General features: G+C 38.3%; 1 long non-coding RNA gene across 1 annotated transcript in view; it reads left to right on the top strand.

Moving 5' to 3' along the window:
• The first annotated feature begins 3,067 nt into the window (after positions 1-3,067).
• The window catches only part of LOC139756204 (uncharacterized), a 149,190-nt gene continuing 144,762 nt past the window's right edge, over positions 3,068-7,495 (top strand). The window contains exons 1-2 of the long non-coding RNA XR_011714293.1: positions 3,068-3,288; positions 5,941-6,025. This is a non-coding gene — a long non-coding RNA (uncharacterized lncRNA). The remainder of the gene's footprint in view (positions 3,289-5,940; positions 6,026-7,495) is intronic.

The raw sequence follows: 7,495 nt of genomic DNA, 5'->3' as shown, positions 1-7,495 counted from the left end.
CGTATACTGAATCCCATATTTCCATATGATTACACTTGTGTTATATTCATCATGAAAAAGTAATTTCGAAAGAAAGGCTTCGTCTTGAGGCTACGACGATGCAATATAATCCTCGAAATTGAGGTTCGGGTAAATATTTAGTGAATACTGACATTGATGCGATGTATCGATACATTCAGTTATTACGTTGTTGTGTTATGTTGTTTGCCTGCATCCAGCGAGTTGATTCAAAATGAGAATCTTACATCGTGTTTGACAGTGTTGCCATTGAACCATCAGCGAGGCACTTCGGAACAACCATAAGGCCGTTACTCCCTATTAGTTGCAGGAAGGAAGGAGACATCATTGGTCATCTCTTGTATCACAGTGGCCTGTGTTGGCTATACTTGTGTATCTCCGTATGTGACAGTCTCAGTTTTTTTTCTTCTTTTTCTGCTATTCTTCGTACGATTGTTCCACTTTGCTTCGTACGAATCACTTATGATTTCTTTGCTATTCGTTGTATGATTTTTGTTTTTTTTTTGCTGCTGCTCTTTGCAGGATATTTCATCACTTAATTTTTGTTATCCATTTGAGCGTAACTCTGGTACAGCGAGCAGGACGATACTGCCCTTAGCTTGTGATGACGTGCCCATTTTACTAAATCCTTAATGGTCTGGTCAAAGTCAGAGCCATCAAACCCAAGGGTTTAAATCAGTTCTTTTAAATTTTTCTTTGGCGTTTATTACAAGCCCACTGCCTTACTGCATTTAGTCGAAATCAGTATGTATATATATATATATATATATATATATATATATATATATATATATATATATATATATATATATATATATATAACTGGACGAGTTTTCCTCACTCCTCATGTACAGTCTACGGTTTATATTCACCTTATTGTGATAATTTACTACGACAGTTGTTATTATCAAAGTTATCATTGTAAACTGAATGATCACATACATCCATTTCCTCTGTGCCAGTTTGCTCGGTAATCTCTGTTCGTAGATGAGAAAAAGAAGAAAGAAAATATCAGATTCATATTTTATGGTACTGAAATTCAAATCAGGAGTTACTCCAAATCTGGCGGCGCAGATTTCCCCAGAGATGTTGCAGACAAGATTCTCGTCTTTTATGAAGAAATGAATTAACTCTTTAGGTTACGGGAAATAAATCGTGAAACGTCTTACATTCTTTTAATGATTATTTGCATGAATAAACATAAAGATGCTTCTTGTGCCTCGAATGTAGAGAAGGAGGATGTGGTGGAGGAAGAAATAGGACAAAACGTGTGGAGAGGATGGTTGACCGTAAGCATTATTAAAGGGCTGATCACGGGGTGCGAAAATGCTTCAGGCATATTGAGAGGATGAGTGAAGAGAAACTGACTGAAAGAGGTTGTGTAGAGAAACTGTATGATGGAAAGGTAAAGTAACTACAGAGGCAGTGACTTATGGAGAGGATGACTGAAGAGAAACTGACAAAGAAGATCAGTGTGTTGGAAGTGGAGGGAACAAAGGAGAGGGTGACACTGAGGAGGATATGGAAGGAGCCAATAAAGGGCATTAAGGAAAGTGAGTGATGCGTTGGACAAAAAAAAAAAAAAAAAATTGCAGTGAGTAGTATATGGGGAGCGACGTCCTATTATTAATGGGCTGAGCTAGGACATACGAGGCACTCAGGGTAAACCATCAGGGTGTTTGTTGCTATTGTTGGTGGGTCTGGATGTGGCACATTGTACGTTACAGATGGAGACGATACGTGGAAATGAGGCATTTGTTCATCAGTCATTGACGCTACCTTGCGAAGGCAAGGAAGGTTTATATATATATATATATATATATATATATATATATATATATATATATATATATATATATATATATATATATATATATACACACACACGAAGAAGAGGAATGTAGTATTCACAGAAACCATGACAGAAGTAAGGCATAACTGCACCTGTACTAGAGCGCGTCACAATAAACAAATGAAATTGTATTTTGGTTCCGAGCGTCAGTGTTGACATTGTCTTCATATGCAGCCTAGCAGCTGTACTGCCCGGCCGCCACCCACCAGGCCGAACTATACGGTCACTCTAGTAGGTACATAAATACCTATCTATCCACAAATCACCCTAAAAATTCTTATATATATATATATATATATATATATATATATATATATATATATATATATATATATATATATATATATATATATTAATGAAATTGCTGTAATAAATGATAGCAAGTATTCTTTTTCGAAAAAGTAATATCCATTATTCTTGTCACGTTATTTCAGGTGATGATAGATTATCTTATATTCTGGTATTCAAATAAGAATGTAAAACATCGTTGAACATCACCGTAATATATACAATTGTCATGAGTGATTTTTACGTGACTGGTGGTACGATTGGCTTGTAGCGCGATTTTCGGCGTATGGAACATGTGACGAAAACACGATGTTTATCGCGAATTACTTTACTCGGCGAAGTTGCACAGTGGTCTCCTTGTGGCAGTTAATTCGTCAAAATCGCTGCAAGTGTAAAGATTACTGGAACGCACATAGGATATATTTATAGCAGACTTTTAAAGATTAAAGTGACGCGTTGTTTATATCCATGAAGAAAGCATGGTGGGTGATACGCCGACAAACTCAATGTTATTGTTTTTCATCATCAATTATCTGATTCATCACTTATATATCGGATCCTTTATTGTTAGTTTCACAAATGTTTTAACTTTGTTTTTCCGAAATGAGTCCTGTCGAAAGTGTAGTATATTTCATGAGGCCGTAAAACACAAAGTTTTGATGATATCTCTTTACTTATTTAAGTTCACTGAATTCCGGAATCTCGCCGTTGGGGGTTTTGGCGCTAAAATGGTTACGCTTTGTGACGTCACGACGACTTTATCTTTCATTTTTTTCTCTAGATACAAATATTTAGAGTAGAATTTTGAGCCTGTAATTAAACATGAAATAATGGGAGTTTTACTGCAAGGTAGGATTACTATAATATTTCTTGATAACTTCACATCATCGAATTCCTTTTTTCAGGAAGTGACGTCACAAGATGCAAGCCTACGAAAGACGCCCAAGTAAGCCATTTCAACGAGATCTTTGAAGAGTGCGGATGCACAAAACGTGTTGCCTTAAGATAAAGTTCCTGACGACTTGGAAACGAACTTTGAGAGCGTACACACACGCCGAGTGAGAGACAAGAGTGAAATGGAGTCGTGCGAAGAGGACTCACGCAATTCACGGGCGTGCACTGTGAGCACTGTGAGTAAAGGTCAGTTGTACTGTTGGGGAAAGTCGCCATGAGCAAGCTAAGTGGAGTTAGCTTATTGTTTCCATTGTTTAGGACCCGCTTGGGTGTTGACTGTGGGCTCACTGTCATAGTGTCAGGCGTCCAGGCGGAAACAGAATATTACCTTTGCTAAATCTCTTAACAGTTAAAAACCCAGTGTTTTCTATTTTTTAAAGCCCTGCCCCATCTGTGTATTTTAAACCTGTTTTTAGAATATAAAATCTTATTCCAGACCATCAGTGTATTGAAGGTCCAACACACATAATAATTAATCATTTTGTGATTTGCAGGCTTAACTTTAAGAATTAAAACATCATAAAAGATTTGAATTGTTATATTGTTACAGGAGTGTGCGCATGTTGTAACATGATGATGTGGTGTGGAGAAATGCCGAGTGTTGCCATATTACTCATTTAAATTCTTATTGTACTGCATGGACACAATATTTATCATGAGTTCCTGTTGTTTATAGTGTTGCTTTAAGCTCTACCATTTCATAAAGAAGATTTCTAAGTATAAATGTTCATCTGTGTTGTAGAAATTAGCATAATCTATGAATTTTCAATGGGCAAACACCTATTTTTTTGTGTGTGTGTAAGGAAATGTTTGGTATGTGAGGTTCTATACTCCATTACATTTACTTTGAAGAAATAACAGTTTTGAGTAATTGTGTACGGTATGATATGATATAGTTATACGTGCATTTGACTTAGTAGCTACAGTGCCACAGAATGCTTAAAGGAGAAGAGTGGTAGATTAAAAAAATTCAGTACTCAAATGTTATGTACACAATATCTTGTGATAATGTTTCTAATGCTCATAATGTAGTTTTAATCTTTAACATTTCATAAAAAAGGTTGCATATCTAGAGTAAGTGTTCGTTTGTGTTTTGAAATATGTGGATTTTCAAGTGGTAAAGCACAGTTGTTCTTTATTTCTTGTAAAGAAATAGTAACTCTTAATTGAGTTACTGTACTTCTACTGTTATTTTGCAGAATATCATAGTTTTTGAGGAAATATTTTATGATTTATCTACTTAATTTAGTGGAAGTGTCGTATTGGTCAATTACCGAGTAAGATAGGCTTCTCAATTTGACTAGGATTTTATAAATACTGAAGAATCTCGCTCCATGAGCAGTAATATTTTGGATAACTTTGTCATGGTTGTATCCATGAACAACAGAAATATTGTCATTATTATGTAACTTGAAACATACGCTTCCCGCCAGAGATAATCAGAGTAACACCTAGCATTAGGCCAGTGTGTGGGGCTGTAGTCGTTCTCCCGCTCGCAAACGACCGACCGTCTCGTTTCTCGGCACTATGACAGCAAGTATGGCGGTTTACGCAGATGTTTGAATGCGTTGCCAGCCTAACCAAAATGGTAACTATGGATAGTCATTATAACTTCGTAATTACCTTAGTTGTAAGTAGAAGGTTTTCACATACAGATTTATAGCAAGATATTTTAATATACATGAGTTTTGTTTACAGTAAAAAAAAGGTTTTCACATATAGATTTATAGCAAGATATTTTAATATACATGAGTTTTGTTTACAGTAAAAAAAGTCCATTTTAACATTTTCCGAACAGAAGTTATCATGTTTGTACCAAATAGTTTAGCACTTCAGAATCAAACAAATCACAAAACTTTTAGAAAATGCTATCGATCAGAGAAAAGTTTTCGACAATTGAACTGTACATATGGAATATTTTCTCCAACGATATATCAAAAGTCGACATGTTTAATTGGTCGACGCCTCCAGATCACGTGGCCAATGCAATTACCGATTCTAAACCTTTATACACTGACTGCGTATGTAGCTCAGCAGGTGGACCATGTAATACACACGTATTTCAACTATTTTTCCTTACGTAGTAGCGGGTAAACTCGTTCTTGCCAGAGTATCCAGCGACGGTATTTTGATCAGCGTGTTTTCCATTTATCTTTCGGAAAATTCCCATTTCTTTGAACTACTACATGGTGTGCCTTAGTGGGTGTTTCACTGTTGGTTTACATGCTGGGGGTGGTGTATGTTTGGGGGGTTGGGGGTTGGGGGAGGGCTTAGCCTTTTGCTTTGGTGTCACCGCTCCATCTATAATGGCGGGCGGGGAGACAAGATTTACCACCCTGTTTCCATGGTTATGGATTGGGAAATTACTGTTTTCCAGCAGTAAACTCGGCATGAACCACCAGTTCTCTCATCCTGTATTTAAATGTAAAGACCCGCACTCCCTCTCTCTCCCTTCCATCACGTCTCCCTCACCTCTCCCTTTCCAGTCATGTCAACTTCCATCTACCTCCATTTTACTACCCCACTGCCTTTCCATCGCCTCCCAACCTCTGTTCCCTCATCCTGACTCTTTCCCACCCCATCGCCTTCCTGAACTTTCTATCCTACTCGGTGTCTTTCCCACCGTCTCTCCATTCCAGTAATCCTTTTTCTGAACCTATACCTCTCACAGTCTGTCTAGTCTGCTTGTCCCTCTCACCCAGAAGCCTCTTCACTAGAACTGTACTTCTCACTGCCTCTCCCTCTCTTTAATCCTATTTGCCCATCATGTGTGTACCTTATCTGTAGCTCCCGTCCCCTTGGTAATCTTCTCTTTGTCTTTTTTTCAGGTGTTAAGGAGATTAACTGTAAGCGTCTCCCGTGGCATTGATCTGTCACGCATTAGACCAGCAAGATGTACGCAGAGGAGGAGAGGTAAGACACGAAGATGCATGTGTAGAAATTGAATTAGAAAACACACACACACACACACACACACACACACACACACACACACACACACACCATCTGTCACCCAGGATAACCCCACTACCTGTCCTTCAGAGGAACCTCACCACCTGTGCGTTAGCGCAGTCCTAACCGTCTGTACTCACGAGAAACCCCACCACCTGTTGTCTGGTGAAACCCCACCATCAATCCCTCACAAGGATACCCCTACCATGTCGTAACACCCCGGGCTCTCTCACTTGACTACTTCCTCCTATAGCTCTGCGAAATGCGTTCGTATATTCTTCCTTATTGTGTTACACAAGAAATTTTCTCTTGGAAAATTTTTGATTGTTTTTTCTCGCCATATATTCAGGATTAGCGATTTTTCTCAGCCATTTACGTAAATCATAACACAGAAAGGGATATCTCCCTGTAGCAGCCGGAGACAGACTGCTCAGGACTGCTTATGAACAGAGGTTGTGAGACTGGAAAAAAACCCATTTTTGTATGTAAAAATCTTATTTGGAAAATTTAATGAGTACTTCACAGAACTTGTGGATGAAAAGTTTCGTAATATTCTGAAGTTGTGGACGCGTTTTGTGTTACAGGTTCATGAGAAGAAATACTCCTAACACAGGAGTGCGTGCTTTCCCTGCTACTTATTGTTACGTTACCTTAGGGCTGCACACATCCCTTGAAAGCGGTCTAGCGATTAGATAAAAGTATATATATATATATATATATATATATATATATATATATATATATATATATATATTGTGGTGAGGTATTGTAGGAAGCTCCAGTAAGGCCAGCCATGTGTTACAGTTGTGATGATATTGTCGAGGCAGTGGAGTTAATTAATGGCTATTGTGAAGATGACGAGATCTGGCAGCCCTTACCCCCCCCCTCTCTCTCTCTCTCTCTCTCTCTCTCTCTCTCTCTCTCTCTCTCTCTCTCTCTCTCTCTCGGCAACCCCACAACACACGAGAGAGAGAGAGTACAGCCTCTCCCTCCACTCAAACATGATTCATATGTGAGTAAAACAGTGTGTCATCACCGAGGACAAAATTAAACTGACTGGTATGGTACGAAGTCAATTGAATTGTTTATTGAAAAAATGTCAGCGCATATATTAACCTGAATTTATAATTATCCTTGTAATGTGTAATACTAATTGTAATTTGATGGTAAATGCTTTATGAAAACCGTGTTTGGAGAGGGGAAATGAGAGTTCGTGCCACAGAAATGATTTAGCCACAGACGCCACCTGGTTGCTGACACTACAGACTCGGAGTTTAGATAATAAACACAACTCGTCTGTAATGAGTAACTTAGTAATTACACACACACACACACACACACACACACACACACAGAGAGAGAGAGAGAGAGAGAGAGAGAGAGAGAGAGAGAGAGAGAGGGAGAGAGAGAGAGGACTTGTTGATGCTCAGA

The sequence above is a fragment of the Panulirus ornatus genome, chromosome 21 (assembly GCF_036320965.1).
Source record: "Panulirus ornatus isolate Po-2019 chromosome 21, ASM3632096v1, whole genome shotgun sequence".
Lineage (NCBI taxonomy): Eukaryota > Metazoa > Arthropoda > Malacostraca > Decapoda > Palinuridae > Panulirus > Panulirus ornatus.
The sequence above is the reverse complement of the archived record's forward strand: the minus strand, read 5'-3'. Positions and strand labels throughout refer to the sequence as shown.